This window comes from Poecile atricapillus, chromosome 5 (assembly GCF_030490865.1).
Source record: "Poecile atricapillus isolate bPoeAtr1 chromosome 5, bPoeAtr1.hap1, whole genome shotgun sequence".
In the NCBI taxonomy this organism is placed as follows: domain Eukaryota; kingdom Metazoa; phylum Chordata; class Aves; order Passeriformes; family Paridae; genus Poecile; species Poecile atricapillus.
Window position 1 is genome coordinate 2,422,972 of NC_081253.1, and position 24,720 is coordinate 2,447,691.

The 24,720-nt window shown below is 45.7% G+C and overlaps 1 long non-coding RNA gene across 1 annotated transcript; it reads left to right on the plus strand.

Moving 5' to 3' along the window:
* The first annotated feature begins 824 nt into the window (after positions 1 to 824).
* On the plus strand, positions 825 to 22,863 carry LOC131579650 (uncharacterized). Its single transcript, XR_009277747.1, has 3 exons — positions 825 to 879; positions 1,004 to 1,054; positions 22,820 to 22,863. It is a non-coding gene; the product is annotated as an uncharacterized LOC131579650 (long non-coding RNA).
* The last annotated feature ends 1,857 nt before the right edge of the window (positions 22,864 to 24,720 follow it).

Genomic DNA, 24,720 nt, shown 5'->3' on the forward strand with positions numbered 1-24,720 from the left:
TTATGGGAAAATTCTTGGCTGTGCAAGTGGGGAGGCCCTGGCACAGGGTGCCCAGAGGAGCTGGGGCTGCTCCTGGATCCCTGAAAGTGTCCAAGACCAGCTTGGATGGGGCTTGGAGCACCCTGGGATAGTGGGAAGTGTCCCTGCCCAAGGAACTGGATGAGCTTTAAGGTCCCTTCCAACCCAATCCCTCCTGTGATTCCATGATTCTGTGATTCCATGATTCTGTGATTCCATGATTCTGTGATTCACTTCAGCTCATTCTCTCCAAACCACCTGGGATGGCTCCTGCACCTTGGGCCAGCCATGGACAAGTGCTTGCAGGTTCTAAAATTTTCAGCCAGATTTTTCACTTTGAACTGAAGGGAAGGAAGAAATATTTCATAAATGTCCAAGCAAATTCAAGCAAAAAAAGGATTTATAGATGTTGATGCAGAAATTCCAGAAAAAACAATTCCAGAAAAACAATTGCTAAGGCAGCTGTGAAATTATTGCACAGGAGAGAAATGAGGCTGAGGGAGCTGGAATTTTTATTGTGTGAAGGAAACTGGAGCTGTGGTTTCCTGAACTGAGGATCAGCTGCTCCCTGCTCACAGGAGAACTCTTCAGCCCTGCTCTTGTGGGCATAAAAAATTCCAAAAGCAGAAGGTGGAAATTAGTGGACGTCCAAAACCGGTTCTTCCAGCCTGGCACTGGTGCAAAGGGAGCATCAGACCATGGCAGGTTCAAAACCAGGTTAGTTTTGTATTCCAGGGAGCTGGAATTCGATTGAAGTCGTTGTTTCCCCACCAGGCAGGGGTTCTCTGTGCTCAAGGCATCTCACCCACCGGCTAAGGGAGTGTGGATGCTTCCAGCCTCCAAAGGGGATGCAAAATCCAGGTTTGTGATGGATGCAAATGCTCTGGGCTGGGTGGAACAGCTGGAGGAACGAGCAGGGCAGGACCAGCTCCTGGCAGCTTCCAGCCTGAATTCCTTATCCCATCCCCGCTTTGCCTCTCCACAGACATCCCCTGCCCATTCCACGCTGCTCTCCTTGCTAATTCCCAGGATAAAAGTTTGTTCCTGAGTGGCTGCAGTGCTCACAAGTTTCCTGGATCCTTTCCATCTCGTGTTTGGGGCTGACATCACCATTCCCGGAGCGAATTCCCGCTCCTCCTTGGGGCTGACCTCTGACTCCACACTGAGTGTTGTGTCCTGGCCCTTGGGAATGCTGCCTTGTGCTCCTGGGGGGAGACACACAGGCAGAAACTTCTTTGATTTCAGGAATTCCTCTCTCTATTTGCAATTTGTTATCCTTTAGCATTTTAAAAGTGAGCTGGGCACCCTTTATTGGGATATTGGTTCTCCCTACTCTCTCTGGAATCCTCTTCTGTCACTGAGATTTGAGACCTCCTTGGCTCCGTGGGTTTTTATTTTCCCTCTTTTCAGTGTTCAAATGAATCTGCTGAAGGATACATCCCTTTCATTCCACAGCTACGGAATAAGCAACTGATTTGTCTTAATGATTTGTTCTTGTAGTAACTCCTGTCTCCTACTGAAACCAAACCAACCTTTTCTTTTCACTGCTTAGAATTGCACAATTGATATTTATTGCTCAGTTCCTCAGGGGGGATAATAACCAGTTCCTAAAAGGACACAAAAGATGGATGGTTTTTCAGGATTAATGTTTAAGCATAAATATTTATTTTTCAAATTACAAAACCCTGCTGTCCTTCAAGTTCAGGGATAGTAAGGTCAGACAGGAGACACAGATTCCATGGAGAAGTTTGTCAAGTTCATTGTAGAACTTGTAATTTCTTCTTTTGCTCCCCACTGGCATTTGAGTAGCATGACCTGCAGAGTTTAATAATCAACAGCAGTGAGAGAATTTTCCTGGAGAAACATTTGGAGGACAGGGCATCGTAGTGGTTGGAATCTGGGCTGGGAATCTAATTTGGTGAATTTATCCAGGCAAGCTATTCAACTTTGGAGTGACTCAGCTTCCCTATTTTGAAGCAGAGTTACCAGTAAGACATTAAATCTAGATGTTATTAATGGGAAATCAAGTTACATTGCTGAAGGTATAAAAGAAATGGTTCATATCCTGCTTTAAATATAACGATTTTCTCACTTCCAGTAACTTGTGAGGCCATAAAAATGGCCTCGATTACAACTGAAATCAAATTGATAAAGGACAAAGTGGTGCTCATAGAAAATAAGAATGATGGAATGTGCTGATCCGAGGAAAACCAGGAAGAATGCTCCATTCAGGATGTCTCAGGAGCACGAGATCCTCAGAGATCACCGTGGGCAGCCAGAGGTCTGACCCTCTGCCATCCCAGCACCTGCAGACAGAGGGAAGGGAACGAGGTGTTTTCCTGCCCCACATCTCATGTGCTGAAGCATCAGCTGGAGTTGAAAGGCCACGAGTTCATTTTAACTGGGAGAAACTCTTTGGGAGTGTGAAATAAATCAGTGAATTGAATTGGTGCAGCCACGTGGATAAAAGTGTTTTGTCCCACGAGGATCCCTGAGGTTTATCAGAGGTGTTCGAAATACCCAGTCCTTGTAGCAACTCTTGTTTTGCAGTCAGTACAAGGAATCTGTTCTTTGGGCTTTGAAATATTTACAAATACATGACCAGGCAATAACCAGGCTCAGCACTCTGTTCAAAGAGTGTGTTTTAGGGTCTGAAGGAGGTTGTATGTGGATATTTATGCACACGTGGAAAAAGAAATGCATATGATAAAGGATGCTGGGTAGTCTGGAATACAGAGGAAACTGGGTATGAAACCCTGAGTTCCACTCCAGACTTGGTTTTGAAGCTCATCCTGATGCAATAATCGAGTGTTCAGGGTTGTACGAACTCAATAATTATTTAAAGTCATTTAATACAGCAAAATATTATCTGCAATAAATCAAACCTCCCCAATGTCTTTGTTAGTGGTGAAGAGATCCGACCAGGGACGGATTTCTGCCCGCCAGACAAAGACTTGACAGCATTTGTGGTGAAATAAGCTGCTCTGTTTGCAGACTGGAGCAAAAATCCTTTCTGTACAGCTGGTGAGTTTTTGTTTTTGCAGTCAAAACAGATGCACTGGCTGGGGCAGCCATTGGGAATGGCTGGCTTTAACCCGTGCTGCAGTCATTAGTGGTAAATTCTGTTAATACTAAACTGTTTGCTATTTAAAGAGCCTGATTCCAGGCCAGCTTTCCAAGGAAAAAGTTACCTGCTGTTATAGCTTTGATGAAGTGAAAGCTCGACCCAAAGCAATAATAAAAAAAAAAAACCCAACACCACCCCCTGCCCCCACTCCTTTTACTCCGGGGCCATTAAAACCTGGAGAAAATGTAAAAAGAGCACGTGCACACTTCTTTTACAGGTCTGAGGGAGCCCTAAATTTGTGCCAGTGAAACACTCAGAGAATGTGGGTCTTTGTGGCTGTTAGGCACATTCATTCTTCTGGAAGCACTGGCTGTAAATCCAATTTTATAGATTAAAGACTTGTAGCATAATGTAGGCACCTGTCGGTTTATGGCAGCCTAAAAATATCTGCCTGCCCATAACATGTTTTTCAGCAAACTTGGAGCATATGTATGTTTTTTGATACCTTTTAGCTATTTTTTCCAGTCCTTGTCTGTCACCTCAGCTTGTTGTGCTGGCTCTAATAGGAATAGTAAAGGACATGCTGGATCAGATGCAGTGTGGGCTGGCCATTAGCAGTTAATGATAAAATGAAATCTCTCATGAAATCTTCATGCAAATGAAGGAATCAGGAGGCAGAACTGTCGAAGCTCTGAGCTGCCAGGGTGGGCTCTGCCCCTGCTAACGAGCTGGGTGTGATTACAGAGATCCTTCAGACTGGGAAACACTCAAGGGTTCTGTTTTGTCCAGGATTAAATGAGGAGGAGGAGGCTTTGTGGTGTCAGGGTGAACGAGCTCTCTGAGCGTGAGGATTTGGGATCTTGATTTGATGCTCAGACTTGGTCAGCAACCTCAGTGTGGATTTCCAGGTGAAGCCCTTCCTCCAGGACACGTCTGGGAGCACAGCAGGGTCACCCTGGAGCCTTTGCTTGAGGACTGGTGCCCTGTAAATGCTCTGTGGAGCTTGGGTGAATCAAAGAACCATTGAATCACAGAACCCTGGAGTGCTCTGGGTTGGAAGGGACCTCAAAGCTCATCCAGTGCCACCCCTGCTATGCCCAGGGACACCAGGGATATACCTGGGCCTTGGACACTTCCAGGAATCCAGGGGCAGCCAAAGCTTCTCTGGGCCTTGCCACCCTCCCAGCCAGGAATTCCTTCCTAATATCCAACCTAAACCCACTCTCTTTCAGAGAGAAACCAAGCAAGGACCTCTTGAATCATTTCGGTCCTTTCCAGGATAAAGTCAAGCTTGTGACTTGCTCTGAAATGAATGGAGTAAAAAATGATTCCATATGAGATTTAAGAATCTCAGCACCCCAAACCTGAATCTGATGCCCAGAGCTGGAGCTCTGCTTTGGGAATCTCTGTTTTCCCTTCCACCCTCCCTAAGGACATTGAGATTTCCATCCTTTCCTTAGATATGGTTGAAACTGGCCAAAGGTTTAAAAACACCTGTGGTGGAGTGGGAGAGCAGAGGCACAGCCTGGTAAGTGCTGTATCTCCACAAGCCTTGTTCCCTTAGCAAAGCTGCTGAAAAGCCACGGCTGTGTTGATGTAACCTCTGCTGGTGGTGGGATGGGGTTGGCTCAGACTGGAAGCGCTGACTCACCCCAGAGAGTTCAGCTTCGTTGTAGGCAGCTCTAGCAGGGTTTGCAGATAACACAGGAGCTTGGAACTTGGACATGGGAGGGAAGAAACGGGAAGGAAATCTGAGCTCTTGTAGGTCAGTCTTTTGGTTACATTGGCATTAAGTCAAGAACAGGAGGAGAAAAATTTTGCAACAAGAATCTGAGAGGGTTGTTTTTTTTTTTTTCCCCTGGCTTGCCACTTTCTATTTATGGGAACCCAAAATGACCTGGCTTCCTGGACTGGAAGCAGTAGCAACTTGCCCTTGATGTCAGTCTGACTTCTACATTTCAAGCCAGTCTCTGCTACATATTTAGGACATTTTTTAATAGATGCCATAGTCAGAGAGGTGGTGGGGCCTGGGACTGCATCCTGTGACCTGTGAAGCACTGGGAGATGCTAAGAAAAGAGAATTTCAGAATGGTTTGGACTGTAAGGGACCTTAAAGCCATGGGCAGGGACACCTTCCATTATCCCAGGCTGCTCCAAGCCCTGTCCAGCCTGGCCTGGGACACTCTCAGGGATCCAGGAGCAGCCACAGCTTCTCTGGGCACCCTCAGGGCCTGCCCACCCTCACAAGGAGGAATTTCTTCCCAACATCCAATCTAAAACTACTCCCTCTCAATTTGAAATCAGTGCTGATGTTAGGACTGCCTCTTCCACCCCCAGCAAATCAACATTTGGTGCTTCCCTCATCCGCCCCCTCAGCCTTTCATAAATACTGTCACTCGTTCTTTTCCCCAACAATGCCTTCAGGAAGAGTAAGGCAGGAATGGTCAGCATGAGAGAGATTAAGCAGAGACATCAGCAGTCCAACTGTTACAGTTTTTCTCCCTTGCTTGGCTCTTGTACTAAATTTAATCTGTCCCCCAGACAGCTCAGAATCTATTTTTTTCCCCCTGCTCTGTTTTAATGCACTCTGGTTCTTACCTGTGCTGGGCTTGTACGAGCCAGGAGCAAAGTGATGAGACAGGAGGTGACACTTGGCACCCATTAAATCTGGGAGAAGGGTCCCCAGTGACTGCAGCAGGGCCTCGTCACTGCAAATAGCTCAGGCACTTTATTATTGGGGAGAGCAGAACTCTGAGGATGTGTTAAGAAAACTGGGTAATTCAATATTTGTTCTACTTCTGAAATCTGGCATTTAGGAGAAATCATAGAACCATGGAATTGGAGAATCCCAGGTTGGTTTGGGTTGGAAGGGACTAAAGCTCCACTCATCCCACCCTGCTGTGGGCAGGGATACTTTGCCCAGAATGGCACTTGGAATTTTATTTTGTCTACCAATTTCTTCCTCTGTCTTCTCTCCTTCAAGGCCTTGAAAACTGGACTTTAATTTTCAGTGTTTGGCTTTGGACAAAAGGAGCACCATTACAGACAGCACTCAATGGTTCTTAAATAGCTCACTACTTCTAATCCTATTTGATCACCAGAACCAGTAGGAAAAGCGTTCCTTGTTCCTTTTCCTCATTTTTATATAATATCGAGACCACAGGGTTCCTATTTTTCTTGCAGAGACTTTTACCAGGTTCACTTTGCTTGCCTTGAGAAGCTTTCTGCTTCTTCTTCTCCTTCTGAATGTCTCTGAAAGGAAAATTCCAGTAACTTTCTTACAAGTTTAATCAACTCCCCCAGGAGAGAAAAATTCCATTTGGGAGCAGCCTCTAAAAACGGTGCCATCAGTGATCTCTCACCTGGATTTTCCAAAATCTCCTTTCTCAGAAGTAAACTTTATTCCACCCCACATCCTTTTGCTCCTGCCTGCTGGGTGTTTGCAGCCTGATGGATGATGAAGGGAAGAATTGGGATTCATTGCTGTATTTTTTCCTTGTGCACACAAATAAAATACACCCAGGCAGGGGATTATTAATTCAGAGGTGTGGGGAAATGGTATAAGGGCTTCAAACAAAATTAACATTTAAAAAATGCATGAAAAGTGATTGCAATATTTAGTCCTGCTTTAGACATGGAGCTTTAGTTTTTCCTCCTCTGAACTTCTGGAAAGAATTCTGTTTCCAAAAAAACCTAGCACCTATAGATGTCAGAGGATAATTGGGTATTAAATTGAAATAAATTACCTCAATTTCTGTCAAGCTCCCACCAGTGGTTGAATATTTGATGCTTTTGTGAACATTGAAAAAGCTGGAATAACTGAGGAAGTTTGTAAATTCTTTGTGATATTTTTGGTTATCTGAGAGAACTTTACAGGCAGAGAATTTACTCTGAATTTTGATCTCTCTGTGCCACATCAGAGCTCCTGGGTCACATTTCCACCAGGCAGGGTAAAAGGCAACTTCATACTTAGAAGATTTTGGGGCCTTCTGCCTTTTACTTCTGTTCATACCGGCAGAAGAAATAAATTCGGAGAAGAGATTTGAGTAGAGCTGGGACTGAGCTCTGAGCTTGGTGCTGTTCAGTTCCCTGCAGTAAGCCAGACCTAAGAGCACCTCTTTGCTTCTCTCTGTTTTTCACTTCAGAGATAAAGCCATTTGAAGGGAAAAGGACTCAAATACTCCCCCAGACACTCTTATTCACATCAGTTAGGCCCAGCTGGGAGGATCTGCTCAGGAAGTGGAACTCAGGCTCAAAAACCTGTTTTAGTTCCAGGCCTGTCTGGGTCAAAGAGGGGAAGGAAGAGTTTTCCTTCTGCTGCTCCATTCACAGCCAGCTGGAAATACTGTGTTGCAATGTTTTCATTAATTTAAATTGTGTGGACAGACTAATTCCATTTACCTGAGGGCTGTATGGATGCTTGTGATGAAGGTTACAGGGTTATTTTAGGACAGGAGATTTCAAAGATCTCCAGAAAAAGGCCTTGGTGCTGCCAAGTTTTGTCTGACACAGGAAATAAAGGCTGGATAAGAGGTACCAGGGGGTGTACAGGTGATTTCTGTGATAGAGAATATCTTCAGATCGGGGATTCTGCAGAGATGACGGCAAAGGGGGACAGTGGGAACAAAGGAAATTGGAATAAGGATTTAAAAAAAACCCAGAAGTCAGGGTGCTCTTGCATTTGACCTTCTCCGAGTATTTGTTATTTCTGAGCTCTCATCTTCTGTGTGCCTGTGTAAAGGTGGGAAAGGGGAAAGTGAGGGGAAAGCATGCCTGGTTTTTCTCCTGGCCAGAGGAAGGTTTGGCCCCAGCACAGAGCTGGGGCAGTGGCTGGTGGGTGCTGATGGCAGCACCACCAGGGGAGCTCCTCACCCACCCCTGCTGGATGGCAGCGCTGCTCCTTTGTTCCCAGCTGAGGAATTTGCTGCCTGGACCACAGGCACAATGTCTGGGATGAAATGTGCAGCTTCTGTGGGTGGAGAAGAATGTTTCAAAGGGCTGAACTGAGCCTTCTCCTGGCTGGGGAGTGGGGAAGGGAGGAGGGTGTGCCAGGCTTGTGCTGCTGTCACGGTCTCACTGTCTCGGCTGGCTTGGAAGGGCCATGGTGGGGCTGGGAGACACTCCTGGGCCAGATGTGCTTGAGATCATGTTAATTTAAAGCCTCTGGTTTTTAATGATCTCACATTTTTCGCTTCATGGGGCATATTTTTTGGATGGTTGGTTGGGTGTAAGGAACGTGGATGTTCTCAATGGGAGGAGAGGAGGCTCTGGGAGGAGCTCATTGAAGCCTCTCAGTTCCTCAGAGGGGCCTGCAAGGGAGAGAAAGGGGACAGACTTTTAGCAGGACCTGTTAAAGGCCACAGGACAAGGGTTAGTGGATTTAAACTGAAGGATTTAGATTGATTCAGATTAGCTCTCAGGGAGGAGATTTTTACCTTGAGGGCAGTGAGGCCCTGAGGGTGCCCAGAGCAGCTGTGGCTGCCCCTGGATCCCTGGGAATGTCCAAGGCCAGGCTGGACAGAGCTTGGAGCAGCCTGGGATGGTGGGAGGTGTCCTTGCCCACATCAGGGAAGTTTATCTAGCTGACTTTTAAAGGTCCTTTCCCATCCAATCTATGATTCTGTGAATCATTCCTTGATTTTATTCTGCCTCTGGAGCTGGATCAGCACTAATGCTGCTGGATTGGGATATTCTCAAAGCCTTGGGGCCCGTCCCCACCGCACCCCTGTTATGGAGAGGCCTCCACCGTGCCTTTGTGACCCCTGGCGTGGCTGACTCTGTGTCTGCTGGTGGTGACAATGCCCTGAGGCCTGAGCCAGCTCCCAGTGGCACTGCTGGCAGGTTCTGTGCAGGAATCCCAGCCTGGTTCTGTGCTGTCAGCTGGAGACACCCAGGGCTGTCCATTCCTTGCAAGCCACGTTTTGAAAGCTCAAGGTCTCTGAGTCCTTGAGCTGTTGGCTGGAAACTCCCAGAGAAGCTTGCAGGAGCCTGCTCCTCCCATCTGCTCCTGTGAAGGTAAATGTGACAATTCACTCTGGGGACAGCCCTGACTTCCTTCATTAGCTCCACATTGCTCTGATGCCGCTCATTTTCCTTGGAGCCTGGTGTGGGAGCTGCTGGGATAGAGCTGGGATGTGCAGTTAGTTCAGGTGATGGAAGCTGCTCCTTGGGGTGAGCATCCTGCAGCCAGGCCCTGCAGGTTGTTCCTCCTGCTGGTTTGGCACCCCAAGATCCCATTTATCCAGGTGAAATCCCGAGTGGCTCAGGGCTGGGCTCCTGAGAGCTCCCTCCCTCCCTCCCTCCCTTCCTTCCTGGTTTGTTATTTTTCCGTGTTTGTTCCATGCTGCCGCAGGAATGATCAATAGAAGCCTTGAATTGGAGCCAGCAGGACTTGTAGGAGCCGGTCTGGAATGACTTCCCACTGCTATTCCTGGCATTCCTGCCACCTGAACAGGTTCACTGGGCACTTCTGGAAGGGATTGCTTCAGAGCTGATGAATGGCATTTCGTCACAGGGTGCTGATCCACAATTCCTGCTGTTCCCAGTGAAATCGTGGCACCTTGGGAAGGCTGATGGCACCAAATGGCTGCCATTCCTTGGTAAAATCTTCCTGAAGAGATAATCCTTCCTGGCTGGCTTTAGCAGCTTCACAGAAATGTCCAACCCACTGAATAAATGCAAAATTTCACTTTTTATATGAATTCTAATGCAGTTTAATTTTTGCCTACTTTAAAAGACCACTAATATATATTTTTTTAAACCTTCAAAAGGGAAGTTCCCTTATTTTTAAATAAGATTTTGTTTCATTCCCCCCCAAATAATGGGGTACCACCACATGTCATTCCAGAAGCCACGAGCAGAGAGCTCCTCTCATCAGTGGACTCTGGCTGGGCATGAAATGCTCTGGTTGGGATTTTCTGAGCCAAATGTAAATGTGCTTGATGAGACACAAGGGGCTGGGGCTGGGGCTGGGGAGAAATGGCTTTTAGCAGCAGATGCAGACAAAAGGATTGGATTTCAGTCCACAAAAAGTCAAAGACAAAAAAGAAATAGAGACTGGAGTCCCAAATGGAGGGAGGAGGTGTCAGGATTTGGAAGGCTGAACAGCTGTATGCATTTTAATCCATTGTTAGAGAGCTGGAAATTACACAAAAAGCTGAGGGCATTTAAATTCTGCTTTCTTAGAAAAGATCTGCAGTTGACCAAGACAGGCTCCAAAAAGAAATGCAAAATTTATCAAGAGTTTTCAGCTTATATGGAATGAACCTAAAATACATTGAAAGATTCTTCTGAGTGGGTGTTGTGGAGAAAACACTGGAAATCACAGAAAGAAAATGAAATGATTGGGATATCTCCTGGTATCAGAAATCTGATGAGTGTCTGGAACCTGCTCTTCCAAAGCCCATAACCTACAGCTGAGGATATTCCTGCAATGAAAACTCTTTACTGGCTACCTAGAGAAGCGTTTTTTCTCCGAGTGTTGAAAAGTGGAATGTTTCTGACCTTTAACAATGATGATATTTGATTCTGGTGAAAAAAGGAAGCAAGAAGTAATTATGAAATATTTTTATTGGCTCCAGCAGCAGCTCTGCAGTGCAGATGGTTTAAATTACCTACCCCGAGGTTGGAGTGTAAGGCTCAGATCCATCTCCACAGTTTTAATATTTAAAGCAGGGTACTAACTTGCTGGCCTAGACCTTGAAAGCAGCTTAATTGAGCCTTTAAAAGCTGGTAGTTCTCTCCTGTACACGAGTCAACAAACGCTTTTCCCTCTTCCATCCCCTGGCAGTGCTTTACTCACACTCAGACAATGACAGATTGAAGGGAGGGAATTTTGTTCCTCACCTTTCAGCAGAACATGAATCCTGATGGAAGCAGTTGGACTCCACTGCCTTGTTTGCTTGGTGACTGAAGCTGAAGGGGGATCCCAGCCTGGCTTGGGTCGGGAGGGACCTTAAAGCTCATCCAGTGCCACCCCTGCCATGGCAGGGACACCTCCCACTGTCCCAGGCTGCTCCAAGCCCCATCAAACCTGGTTTTGGGCACTTCCAGGGATCCAGGGGCAGCCACAGCTTCTCTGGGAACCTGTGCCAGTGTTTTGCCACTCTCACTGTGGAAAACTTCTTCTTTAAAGAAGAAACTTCCCTTTCCTGTCCTCCTCTGCCTCCTCCTTCCCTTTCCCTTTCCCTTTCCCTTTCCCTTTCCCTTTCCCTTTCCCTTTCCCTTTCCCTTTCCCTTTCCCTTTCCCTTTCCCTTTCCCTTTCCCTTTCCCTTTCCCTTTCCCTTTCCCTTTCCCTTTCCCTTTCCCTTTCCCTTTCCCTTTCCCTTTCCCTTTCCCTTTCCCTTTCCCTTTCCCTTTCCCTTTCCCTTTCCCTTTCCCTTTCCCTTTCCCTTTCCCTTTCCCTTTCCCTTTCCCTTTCCCTTTCCCTTTCCCTTTCCCTTTTCTGTTTTTTAAAATAAATTTCTTTTGGCTCAAAGGATGGATTAGCTTGACAGGCCAAAAAAGTCCCATGTCCCTCTTTGGTGTCTGTGCCTGGCTGGATAACCTGCTACAACATTTAACACTTGAATGTCAAGGCAGGGGCTGCTTTGCTTCAGCTTTCACAGAAACCCAGAATCCCAAGGTGGTTTGGGTGGGAAGGGGCCTTAAAGCCCATCCCCTTCCAACCTGACACTTTCCACGAGACCAGCCCTGTCCTTCCTGGCTTTAAACACAACGAGGCTGGAGTGGGATGAATTCCCTAGACCTCTTTGTCCAGCAGAATCCCCGAGTGTCCCTGTCCAGCTCAAACCCTCGGAGCAGAGCTGCCCCTAGGACAGAGAGGCCCACGAAAGCTGCTCAGGGCTTGATGAGTTTCAAGAACAAATTTTACATCAATACCTTCATTTTTCTGTGAAGAACTGAAGATTAAAACCCTTTTTCATGCCCCAGCTGAGTCTCCACTCCGGAGCCAGCAGGAGAATAAGGAATGAGCCGAGTTCATGGAAAGCTCCCCGTTGGTGGGTGAGGTTTTCCCTAAAATTCCCAGCCATGTGTCAGACAAAGAGAAGCAGAGAGGGGTGGGATGGCTCCAGCCAGGCCCCCAGATGTGGTGGGTTCCCTCCAGACAATCCCTGCAAACTCCCCAAAGCTCTGCCAGGACCTGGAGCGAGAGCTGGGAATTCAGGCTGGAGCCACACTTCATCCAAACCCACACAGAGCACTCGGAGTGAAACAAAACTCCAGTTCCCAATTTGGGTTTGTTCAGAAAAACTACAATTCTCAAAAGCCTCTGACTGTTGTTTTTCTAACAAGTTAAACAGATGGATTGGAAATAGTATTTACTGTTTATTTCCTCAACATATCAATATGTGAGGAGCCAGTATAAATTACGGTTTGACTGCAAACAAACCAACCCACGCCAAAGCAATAGAGTAAACACTGGTGTATTTTGTTTCAAGTCAATATTATGGGAATTTAGATGGCTGATGTTTCTGTTTTTACTGGCTATCTCTGACTGGCTGAATTTTCAGCCCTGCAATAGAAAAAAAGAACGATGGGTTAAGATTTTTTTAGGGGAGGTTGCCGTGGTGGTTGTTCCACAGAACATCAGAAGGTTGTCACTTCAGAAGTCACAGGCTTTAGCAATAGAAACAAGATTCTACCTATTTCAGAACTGCTACATTTTTTTTTTTTTTTTCCATGAGAAGAACAAGTGTGAAGCCGTTGCCAGGTACTCTGATGGTGGGGTTGATGGTACAGCAATCTGTTCCTTCCTTTTTTCCTGGCTTGGGCTTTATTTTCTGTGCTGACTTCTTGACCTTTCCGGGAGCCAGTTGAGATCCCTAAACCAGCAGAACATCCACACTACCAAAACAAACAACAACAACAAAAAAGGTGTTTTGTGCCATTTTAGTCTCCCCAACTGGCTCATCTTGAGGGAGGGGAATGGGGACACGGAGCTGAGGAGGCTGAGGATGAGGGGATGAAAGAGCACCTTTTGGCAAAGATGAACCATGAAACTGGCTCAGCTGAGTCGTGTCCCTGGACTCTGCACACCAAACCCCCCAAAGTGATGCATGTCAAGCTCGTTACAGCCCAGCCTGCATGTTATTAATTTAACATTAACATTATTAATTTAACATGCAGCCCAGCAAATGAGTGGAGATGTCAGCTCTTGACCAACGTGTCTCGCTGGCCCTGTGCTCCCAGCTGCAGTTTCCCAAACAGCATCTTGTGGAAATTGAGACCAGATGAAACAAGGGAATGTAAAAAGAGTGAATTGAATATACTCCCCAAATTATTCACTTATTTCAACAAACAAGAATCCCACTGATGTAATATATGACTGGTTTTGATGCTAAAAGCAAATCAAGAGCTGGAATGTACTTACGTGGCTAGACAGTAAATATCTCTGAGTCCTTCTAATCCATTAAATTGCAAGAGTATGTCTGCTCGTCTAAATGGAAGGAGACATCTCTTCTCCCTACCACTGTCATTTACTCCTCCGCTTCCTGCTTCTTTAGCCTTTTCTTTTTTTTTTTTTTGTTCCTTTTTTTTTCTTAAAAATAGGGTTCCTTTTGTATGTGTGAAACTACTGCTACTCCCACTTCGGTTTTCTCCTGAAAGCCAAGTGGAAGTGCCGTAGGAATTAGATGGCTGCAGCTTTTCCCCAGGGAGTTTCACTCTGTGCAACCAGAGCGTGGTGGGCTTGAACCCTCACCCCATTCTTTGTGTTCTGTTTTTTGGGGTGTTTGCTGCCACCTCCTTGCCTGGTGTTGCGGATGAACACCCCAAATCCATCCCAAATCCAACAGTGAAATATCCTTGTGCCACTACATTGGATATTCCCACTGTATCTCCTTCTGCCCAAAGCTTCACGACAAGGTAGACCTGGTGCTTTTTCAGGGAAATGTCTTTAAGGTTGATAAACGTTGGTTCAGCTCAAGGAAATAATAATTTTGGGATGTTTTAGTCCTGGCAGGGGGCTAAGCCACAGAGCAGGCCTGGCTCGGGGTGTCTCAGTAGCTGAGCTGAGACCAGGATGCAAAAAGAGGTGGAGGTGTCAGTGTCCATGTTTTCCAGTTTATTTGTCTGTGTTAAACAGATTGGAGGTGGAATCATCTCTCAGAGGGCCCTGTAAAGATGTTTTGGGTACAAGTGGAGATCCTGACCATGCAGGGATGGGTTCACTCCTGCTCCCTGCTGTCCACACCGTGGTTTTTGTCCCCATGTGTTGCTCCCTCATGGCTTCATCTCCTCATCACGTGCATCAAAGTGTGAGAGAAAGGTCTTCCCAATTTCTCCAGCCTTGCACAGAACCCAAGGTTTGAAACTATTGCTCCAGAGTCTGTCCTGTGTGATGCTTTCTCCTGGGGAATGTTCCAAAATTACTTGGGATTCAGAAGGTCTCTTTCCTGTGGGAATGGTGTTTGTAGGAAGCTTATCAGCTGACTGATGAAAATCCCTGCAGGACATTCCTCCCAGGGCATCCTCAGACCTGCAGCCTGGAAGTTCTGTACCTTGAAGAGCTGATGCCAGTGTCCTCACCATCCTAAAATATCTGTTTTTGAAGGGTGGAGTTGCCTTGATCTTTGCCTGGTCCCACAAACATGAAAGAAAGAAAACCAGACTTTTTCAACAATCCTGAACAAATGAACGGAGTTGTGGAAGTTTTTCATGACGGAGATGGGAGGAAAGAAACCCTCTTCATTTTCCCTACATCTCCAAACCTCTCAAATCCCAGGTGTCATCCCTTATGGATCTGGTCCCCTCCCTGTGGTTATTTGTTGACAACACCAGCCTGGTGTTGCAGACCTTGGGCAGGAGGGGCTCAGTGCCATCCCTCTGCCAGGAGTGGTGTGAGCCCCTCCATGCTTCTGGCTCCTGGAATTCTTTGCCTCTAGGAAAACACACTTTGGTTACTTCTTTTCCTGGGCTTTTGCCTGCCCTCAGGTTTTGGAGCCACTCTTTGGCAGAGACCTGGTGTAATCACCTCTTCTGCTCCATTGAAATGTTAGCAAGCTGTTAAGGCAAACACCAAATTACTCAGTGAGGCAACAGCCAAATTTCCAGTCTGAAGACTCTTTACACCCCCAGTGTTCCAATTTCACATAAATAATACAAATTTGCCTGCATTATTTATGCAAAATAATGAATGGGAACAACATGTGCTGTTTATTACAGACCAGAAATAATCTTTCAATTAGTGACTTGGTTTGGGTGGCAGGTACAGGGGATGTGCATGAAAGCGATGTTATAAAAGAGGGGAGAGTGACTTTTTACATGGGCAGGTAGTGATAGGACATGGAGAAATGGTTTGAAGCTAAAAAGGAGATTTGAATTAGATATTGATAAGAAATTCTTCCCTGTGAGGGAGGTGAGGCCCTGGCACAGGGTGCTCAGAGAAGCTGTGGCTGCTCCTGGATCCCTGGAAGTGTCTCCCAGGCCAGGCTGGATGGGGCTTGGAGCAGCCTGGGACAATGGAAGATGTCCCTGCCTGTGGCAAGGGGTGGATTGAGATGGTCTTGGAGTTTTCTTCCAACTCAAACCATTCTGGGATTCTGTGATAACTGAGCTGGGTCAGCCTAAGCTCCCACCCCTCTCTCCTGCAGTGTTTGTGTAACACAGGAATTTCATTTCCTTCACCACAGCATTATCCTCTTGGCATCCAAGGGGATGAAAAATAATCAGCTTCATTAAACTTTGAGAATTTTTCTTCAGTGTGTTTGAATCAAGGACAGAACTTAAAGCTGAACAACATCAAGCTTTCCCATCCCCCAAAACATGAAGTACCAGCAAGTCAGCTCCCAGATCTTTTGGTCCAATTTTTATTCTCCAGCTCAGGTGTTCAAGTAGGTCTAGAGTAGAAGATTATTCTGTTGAACTCCCAATTGTTCCCTAAATTTTATTAAAACAGTTTCCCATTTGCTGGAAGAGCAATTTTGAAGTGTTACATTCCAGCCTGTCACTGGGACCTTGAAAACATCTGAATAGAGGGAATTGCTTTGTGTCAAAGGAAAGTGGACAATTATTTCGAAACTTCCAAGGGAGGCTGGTCAATGTTTACAGCACTGTGGGCTCCGTGTTTTCCCCTCATGGCTTGGGATCCCTTATTAAATACCTGCCAAGGAGCAGAGCTTCCTTTGATGCCATAAATCTGAATCTCTTAGACTTTGCCTCCTCTTGTTTAAACGGGCAAGTCATAAAAAATAATAACTTTCCTTGTTGGTTTACACCTCAGAATGCAGTGCTAAAGTCTTTGTTAGCGAGTCAGAGTCAAGGATTTCTTGCCACTGGTACAAATATAAAAAAGAGCAAGCAAGGATTTATTTATAGAGCTCCAGATCCTGCAGAATTCTGAACAACAGATTAAAGGGACTGGTGGTTATTTCATTCTCCAGTGAATGTTTGACTAATTATGAGCTATCTATTTTCTTTCCAAATATCAAAATGGGAAGAAAACAAATGTTTAGCAAACTAAGCCCTGAGTTTATATTTCAAACAAATCTGTGAGGAAATGTGTCTTGCATTCACAGCAGGCTCTGCTCTATTAATCCATCAGGGGAATCTGAGTGGAGCATGGCACTACAGGCAGGATAAGTAGAGGTTTTTAGAAAACTGCTGTGAATGTTCTACAACAGTAAATAAAAATGCAGATTTATGAATTAACTTTCAGCTGCTCAAAACCCAGTTTACACTGAAACTGGAAGGTGATGTTTGCTTGTGGTGATGTGAAAGACCAAGCTCACTTCTTCTGCTGCATTTTTGTTTAACAGCAAAATAAAGGACAATTAATACAGGTGTAGAAATTCCTGTTTGGCATTCAGGTGTTTGTCCATGGCCACAACATCCCTGCAATGCCCAAGGCCAGGTTGGATGGGGCTTGGAGCACCCTGGGATAGTGGAAAGTGTCCCTACCCATGGCAGGGGTGGAATGGGATGAGTTTTAAGATCCTCCCACCCCAAACCAGTGTGGAATTCAGTGTTTTATTGTGCAAAACACACACTTTAAAACTCAGATTTACTTTCACGCTATCCCAGGCTCTGGACTTGGTCTCTCTCCTCCCCTCAGCTTCCCAAGGTGCAGTTTTTGAGGGTGGGTTTCCCTCCTGTCAAAGAAAACTCCCAATGTGGTGCCATAAATCCCTTCCAGAAGGTCTTTCACAGTTTATTCTGGGTAGTCCTAAAGAGCCACGAGAGCAAAGTGCTCACACAGCAGAAACTCAACTTGCAACACCTTGTTGGGTGACTTAGGGAAGTTCCTGCCTGAGTCTCAGGTTCCCCATCTGTTAGAAACTGTGCTTTGTAAAAGTTCCTTAAGATCTGCTGATGAAAACAATTTTTATATTTTTTTTTTGCAGCTGTGAACACTTTTCATGTGAGAAATCCTGCATAGCTACACATAGATTCATCTCAAAACTGGCAAAAAAGGAAAATAGTCCAAAGAACTATGCTTTTTTTTAAATTTTATTGCATTGGTTAGAGAGGATTAGAATCTGATATTTTCAAGAGTAAATAAAAATAAAAGGGATTATTTAAGCAGCTCGTGTTCAAAGCCTGCAACTCACAGCAAGTCTGGGTGTTTTGAAGTTTGTAAGGAAATATTCTGAAGCCATTAGGCTGCTGCTGCTGCTTGGAAGCAGAGTGGAGACTTAATTAAAGGTTCGAGGGGGAAGAGAGGATGGTGAAAGTTGTAGAATTATGGGCTGATGTTTTTGAAAAACATAATCACGTCTTTTAATATATAAGGATTTGTAAAAGTGAAGGTTTGGATGGGAAAACTTGCTCAGTGCCAGGATTCACCTGCAGCTCCTGGATTCTGGGATTTCACTGTTCTCAGAACATCCTGGGTGTTCCATCCACCAGGCTCCTACACTTCTGTGTATACTGAAAGGGCTGGCTTAGTGTGACTAAAAATGAGCTTTAAATCTTTAATTTTTTTCTAGATAACTCTACAAGTTCAATCACCAAAGGACTTTCATGTGTTTCTTCCCCGTAGCTGTGTTCACACCTGTATTTCCCATTACACAAGCATTGCCCTTCACTGCTTTGTATTCAGCTTTATAAATAATTGCTTTATATTGAAATTATCATTCGTGCTTAACTTGCCCTTCCTTTTCTACTTGCAGCTTTTCTTGCTGTGTGAATTTAGAGGACTTTGTTGTGTGTGGTGTTTGATTCTTCACTCTTGACCTGGCAACAATGTCAGAAATAGGGGTTTTGGTAGGATCTTAACCTGCCTCTTCCCAGGGGGAATTCAGGGCAATGTTGCCGAAGCCTCTGGTCACAGAAGGCAGATGAGGAGTGAGGGAGGAGGTCTTCAGAAATCAGAGAGTAAAAGAATCATAAATATTGGAAAAGCCCTCAATCATCATTGAGTGCAACCATTCCCAGCACTGCCTCTGTCCCCAGTGCCACATCCACAGAGATTTAAATCCCTCCAGGGATGGGGACTCCACCACTGCTGGACACTTTTGTAATGGAATTGTCCCCAAATCCCCCCTGAGCTGCCCTGGCCCAGCCTGAGGCCGTTCCCTCTCCTCCTGTCCCTGTTCCCTGCCAGCACAGCCCGACCCCCCCGGCTGTCCCCTCCTGCCAGGGAATTCCAGAGAGGGAAAAGATCCCTCGGGATCCTCCTTTGCTCCAGGCTCAGCCCCTTCCCAGCTCCCTCAGGAATTCTCCAGCCCCTTCCCAGCTCCCTCAGGAATTCTCCAGCCCCTTCCCAGCTCCCTCAGGAATTCTCCAGCCCCTTCCCAGCTCCCTCAGGAATTCTCCAGCCCCTTCCCAGCTCCCTCAGGAATTCTCCAGCCCCTTCCCAGCTCCCTCAGGAATTCTCCAGCCCCTTCCCAGCTCCCTCAGGAATTCTCCAGCCCCTTCCCAGCTCCCTCAGGAATTCTCCAGCCCCTTCCCAGCTCCCTCAGCAATTCTCCAGACCCTTCCCAGCTCCCTCAGGAATTCTCCAGCCCCTTCCCAGCTCTGTTCCCTTCCCTGGCCACGCTCCAGCCCCTCAGGGTCTCCCCTGCCATGAGGGGAAAATCAAAAACCGGGAGAAAACATGAGGGGAAAAAAAAGTGAAGGGAGTTTGGGGAGGGCTCTGCTGCAGAGCTTTTCCCTTCTGGATCCTCCTTTTCTCCAGGCTGACCCTTTTCCCAGCTCCCTCAGGAATTCTCCAGCCTCTTCCCAGCTCCCTCAGGAATTCTCCAGCCTCTTCCCAGCTCCATTCCCTTCCCTGGACATGCTTCAGTCCCTCCATGTCCTTCTTGTCATAAATGGCCTAAAACTGAGCCCAGGATTTGAGGTGAGGGAGATTTTCATAGTCCAGATTTACTCCTGTGTGTTTGTGCATGGAAAAGTTTGGCCACTGGAACTTTGTGGAGTTGAGCCTGACCCTGAGCACAGCTTCCAAAGGCTCCAGAGTGGTGGCCTGTGGATGTGACACAGAAATTTGAAGGGTGCTCCAGGGGCATGGCATGAACAGTGCCAGGCTGAGCTATCCCAGTGCAGATGGAAGCAGGATGGTGTTGGGAGGCTCGGGAAGCCTTCCCTTATTTTCTTGGCGCCTCACTTTTCGGAACACCGGTGATTTTTACAATGAGCAACGCGTCACTCTCCTCAGAGCTTTCACCTCCTGTCTCATTGTAAGAATTTCCACCTTCATTTCAAACAAAGCTTTCACTCTTTGGAACTACAGGAGGAAAACTTGGAGCCGTGGGCCCAGCTGTCGGAGCGCCAAGCGCTTGTCACTCGGAATTTCACCACCTAAATATGTTGGAGAAAGTCGCATTATTTAGGCCTGTCTGGGGAGTGCTTTCCTGTTCCTCAGCACTCCTCTGGGAGCCAAGGTGTCCCTTTGTTTCCACACATGAAATAACGTGTTACTCATCAATTCTTGCCCTCCCCGAGCTGATTCAGTCAGATGGATTTGTGTCTAAGAGCCTCATGACTCTGTTCCTTCCACTTGGGTCAAACGAGACAAATTTTAGCTCCTCAGCGCTCGGCTAAATTTACCCAGTTCTGCACACTTGATTTGGCAAAACCATATGGACTTTTTGATGCATTCCTCAGAGCTCTTCGGAATCCGCTTCCAAAGTCTGTATTCCTGGCTTGTACCCACTGTTCAGTGGGAGGTGTAGAAGAACAACGCCTATTTTAGGCGGAAGGTTTCCTGTGAATGTTCTTGTCTCGGACCAGCTCTTCCCTGCAGCTCCTGAAAGTGTGGAAGGGGCCAGACCTGTCCTCCCACCTCCTCCCACGCTCCCACACCTCCCCTGGGATGGGGATCCAGTGGATCAGCTCAGGGATGAGGCTGAGCAGGGATTTTCTCTCCTTCCTTCAGGCTGAGCTTTCCAAAGCGGAGCTCTTGGTGTGATCCCGAGTTCCCTGTGCCGCAGGGAAGGTGCTGGGGATGCAGCTGGAGATGAAAAGGAGCACTGGGGTGGGTCTCAGGTCATCTTTAGCTATTTCTACCATCACACTTCAGCTTTTGCTGCGGGTTATAAAGTAAAAAAAAAAAAAAGAAAAAGGAAAATCCCCTTTTAACCTTAGTTAGGCAGGATTTCCACAGGAAAACATGTATTTGTTAAGCACAAGCTGTGAAGCAGCTGACAGATCTATCCCCAGGGATATGCCTGAGAGTCATCCTGAGGGATATTAGGAGTTTTAATCCCATTCCCTGAGCAATGTGCTGTGGGAATGAGAGCTGGGGATGTCTTGCACTGCCAGCTGAGCCTCCAGTGGGGCTGGAGCACCAGCCCACTGCAAAAATCAGAGGCTTCGTCCACGAAACAGAGTGCACAGGGCCTGAGAAAGGGAACTGCGATAATAAAGGTTCACAGGGAAAAAAGAAAAACCTATGAGCTGCTGCAAAAAATACATTTGAGAATAGTCTTAACCTCCTTTGTGTTTCAGAAACAACAACTGCGCGAATTGCCTCGTAATTGCTTTTGAGAAATGTTCAAACTGTGGGTAGGTTTGGGGATTTTTTCCTTCTCTCAATGGGCATAAAACCAGATTATTTGTACCTGAAAGGAGAGATCTGAAACAGAGGGGTGCTGTGAGGTCTTAGATTAGAGACAACTCCAAACTCAGCTGATGTAAAAACATTACACAGATATCACAGAACCATCTTTTTTCCTCCTGCTGCCCAAGCCATGTGATCCCAGAGCTCACTTGCCCTGTGAGGAGCTGATTCAGGGAGCTCAACTGGCAGCAAACAACTCGCTGTGTTCCAGAGTTGGTTCTTTGCTGCCTCATTTGCTGCACTGATTCACCACAAAGTGAGAGAGATGCCAAAGGTAGGAGAGGAGAAGTGGAGTGTGGGCAGCACAGCAAAGGAGGGAGCCAGCAGGACACCTCCTTTCCGCTGCAGCTCACCTTGGAGTGATCTAACCCCAATCAAAATCTCCTTCTTGAAATTTTACAGTGACTTAAAACAATTTTTCTATTTTGGGTGCTAGCAGGAATCTGGGAAAATACAAGTGTTTGCTTGTATCATGGTTCAGAAAAGTGTGGGAAATCTGCCTGGACTCATGGGGGTTAAAATTTGGATATACTCATGTGTGTGCCTGTGTTTGGCAGGGTTTGTAAGAACAATATAGAGAAATTCTCTTTGAAAAATAAAATAAGAATTGTTGGCACTTTTTCCCAGCAGAAACTATTAACTTAGAATTGAATGCAACATTTTGTTTCACATAAAATATTTTGCTCTGAGCTTTTAAATACTTTCCAAGTTTCATATCTCCTCTGCTCTGCTATAAAATCCAATCTGAACCTGCAAATAGTTTGTTTACTCCAGAATCCTATTTTTATTTTTAATTTTTTTTTTTTTTTTTTGGAATATAAACCGTTCCTTTTTGCTGCCAGCTATAGCTCCTAGTGCAGGCTCATGGAGCTAGGCCACTTCCCCTCCCAAACACTCCCAGTGAGTCAGGACTGCGGGTGGAACTGGAGTTTTGTCATTGCCAAGAATAAAACCCCACTGCTTTGGAGAGCAGAAAACTTAAGGGCATCATTTTTTATCATCCAAACCGAAAAGCTGTGGTTCAGCATTTTGATATTTTTGTATTGCTGGTGGTTCTTCGTCTTTGAAATGAAAAATATTCAGCTCACACATCACTTTAAAAGCGCCCAAATCCATCAAAATGCAGCTTGTGACATCTCAGGGTGGTCCACAAAGCCACCAAGGCTCTTGACCGTGGTTGGTCACCACGGTGGTTTCAAGAGTTCCTTTGTGTGTCCAACCCCAAAGAAAGCTCCCCTTGCAGATGATCATGGAGAAGTTTAGGATCCGGTTGGCTGAACTGACAAATTTTCTGGAAACTCCCCTAAAATCTGAGCTAAAATTATTTCTTTTTGATGCTGAAATCACAGCTGTGACAAATATTCAGCCTTCTCCGTGATTCATGTGCTCTCTGAGAATGGGAAGTGTCAGAGTAGCGCAATTTAGTAACTTGTGTTTCCTTCCCCCTAGTTCAGCAATTCTAATTTCACACGTTTTTTCTAGAGTGGGTTATCTGCAGACCCACCCCTTATTACCTGCCTTTATCCCACTCTTTCCCATTTCTCCAGCCATTCCCTGCTCCCAGATTATCAGATATTCAGCATCCTGTAACGTGACCAAGCAGGGGGAACATTTTCTGCATTAGATGTTGCAGATCTAATTTACAATCTTATGTCTTCTTTACATTATTCTGTTTCAAAACATGCCCCAATTTACCTGGAAGATATAATTCCCATCTTTCTCTGTCTCTCAGCAGCTGCAAGTTTCTCCGAGTCAGGTGCTCTCCACATCCCTGAGCCACCTTCAGCAAGGTAAGACAATGCTGGGCACCTTCAGAGGTGTTTTAAATCTTATTTCTGCTCCTCAGTGATACAAAAAGAAGGGAAGACCCCTCCTTTCCCATCGTTCCACCTCTCCCTGACCATGGAGGGACATTATTCCTGTACAACTGTCTCCCTGCTAATAAATTAATTTAAAAACTTCTCCTTTTACCAAAGCACCAAACCCCAGTTTGGTGCACACTTGAAAGTCACACTTCCCATCATTGTTTTGCCTTTTCAGTTCCTTTTAAACCATTTCAACATCTCAGATTGGTTTCCTGCGCGTAATAATTGTTTCTTTGGTGGTAGGCTTCAGAAAGATTGGTTTCCTGCACGTAAGAGTTGTTTCTTTGCTGATAGGCTTTGGGTTTTGTGTTTGAGAAAGAAATCCTGGTGGTCTTCCATGCAATTAAATTCAAACTAGCTGTGGGGCTCCTGAAATGAAAATCTATTTCGCTGCAGAGCTGTCATCCTAACCAATCACCTCAGATGAGTGCTTGCTGTTCTCTCCCTTGCTGTAAAATAATGTGTGTTTTAAAGCTGGGATTTTTCTTTTCTCTCAACCCTCGTGCTCGTTAGAAGTTTGTAAATGAAGCCTCGTTATGTCGAGCAGCTGGGAGTTGTGCTTGAAACCCCTCAAAAAAAGCAAAAGAATTATCTAAGTAACAAAGTTAAAGTGTGCACACTTAAGCCAGAGTGGTAAGGGAGGCACTCCAGTCTTTGCAGGGACAGCTGAGCACAAGGAAAACACGGAAAACATGGAAAATACTGGGAAAAGTGGAGTTCTGCTGGCACATTGTTCTCCTAGGCAGGGCCTGGTTTGATAACTCACCAAACCCACTTTGCTGAAAATCACCTGGTGCCAGCTGTAAGGGATTTTTTAAACTTCTGTTCATGAGAGGAATTGTCTGGAATTAGAGGAAATTTTGTTCTCCTGCTTACAGCAAAGTCATTTCATTTAAGGGTCTGGACTGAAATGGAGCTCACGGTGTTTAACTGAGGTATTCACAAAAAGAACGAATCTGGGGCTGGGTTTATAGGGAACACATCTTTTATGTGAAAAGAGGAACGGGAAAGGAATTATTTTGAAAAGGTCAATTGATAAAAGCCAGTCCTTCTGGTGGGATATTGAACAGCTCAATCAGAGATGAAGGATTTGAGGATTTGCTTTTTGCTGGGTTGCCTGAACCCTTCACTTTGTAGGGTTCCTCTTTGGGAAGGATTTTTAGGAGGCCATTGTCATCCCAAGACTGGCAGCTCTTTGACCAAAGGAGGATCTGGCTCCACACTCCCTCATTCCAACCTGGAATTTGAAGCTGCTTAGAAAACACATTATTCTACATTTGACTTTCCTTTTTTTTGGGGGATTGAGAACTGTGTTTTTGCATGAATTTTCATGAAAATTGGAGATGAATTTAGATTTTTAAAGGCAAGCTTTCAAGACAGCTCGCATCCCACAGAACGGGATGGAAACTGGTTGGCAGTGGAATGGCTGGGATCACATGGGACTTTTCAAGTCAGAGATAGCTCCACTTGTTCAAGAGATGCTTTCATGTGGTTTCCAAGGGAAATAGTGGCTCCTTACAACATTTTTATAAGAGAGCCGATGTCAAAGTGCCTGGTGGCAAAGTTCCGCTGTTTCAACCTCCAAACTTATTTTTTCAGCTAAAGTAAATACGTGTTAATGATGAATAGAACTCCTCTGTAAGAAGTGGGTTGAGCAGGAGGTTTTAAAGGTTGGCAGTTTAATAGAATTGAAAGTTATTTCGCTTCTCTTAGTGAAGGTGGGAAGAATTAACAGGTAGAGGAGCAGGTGAAAGCTCTTGGTGCTGTG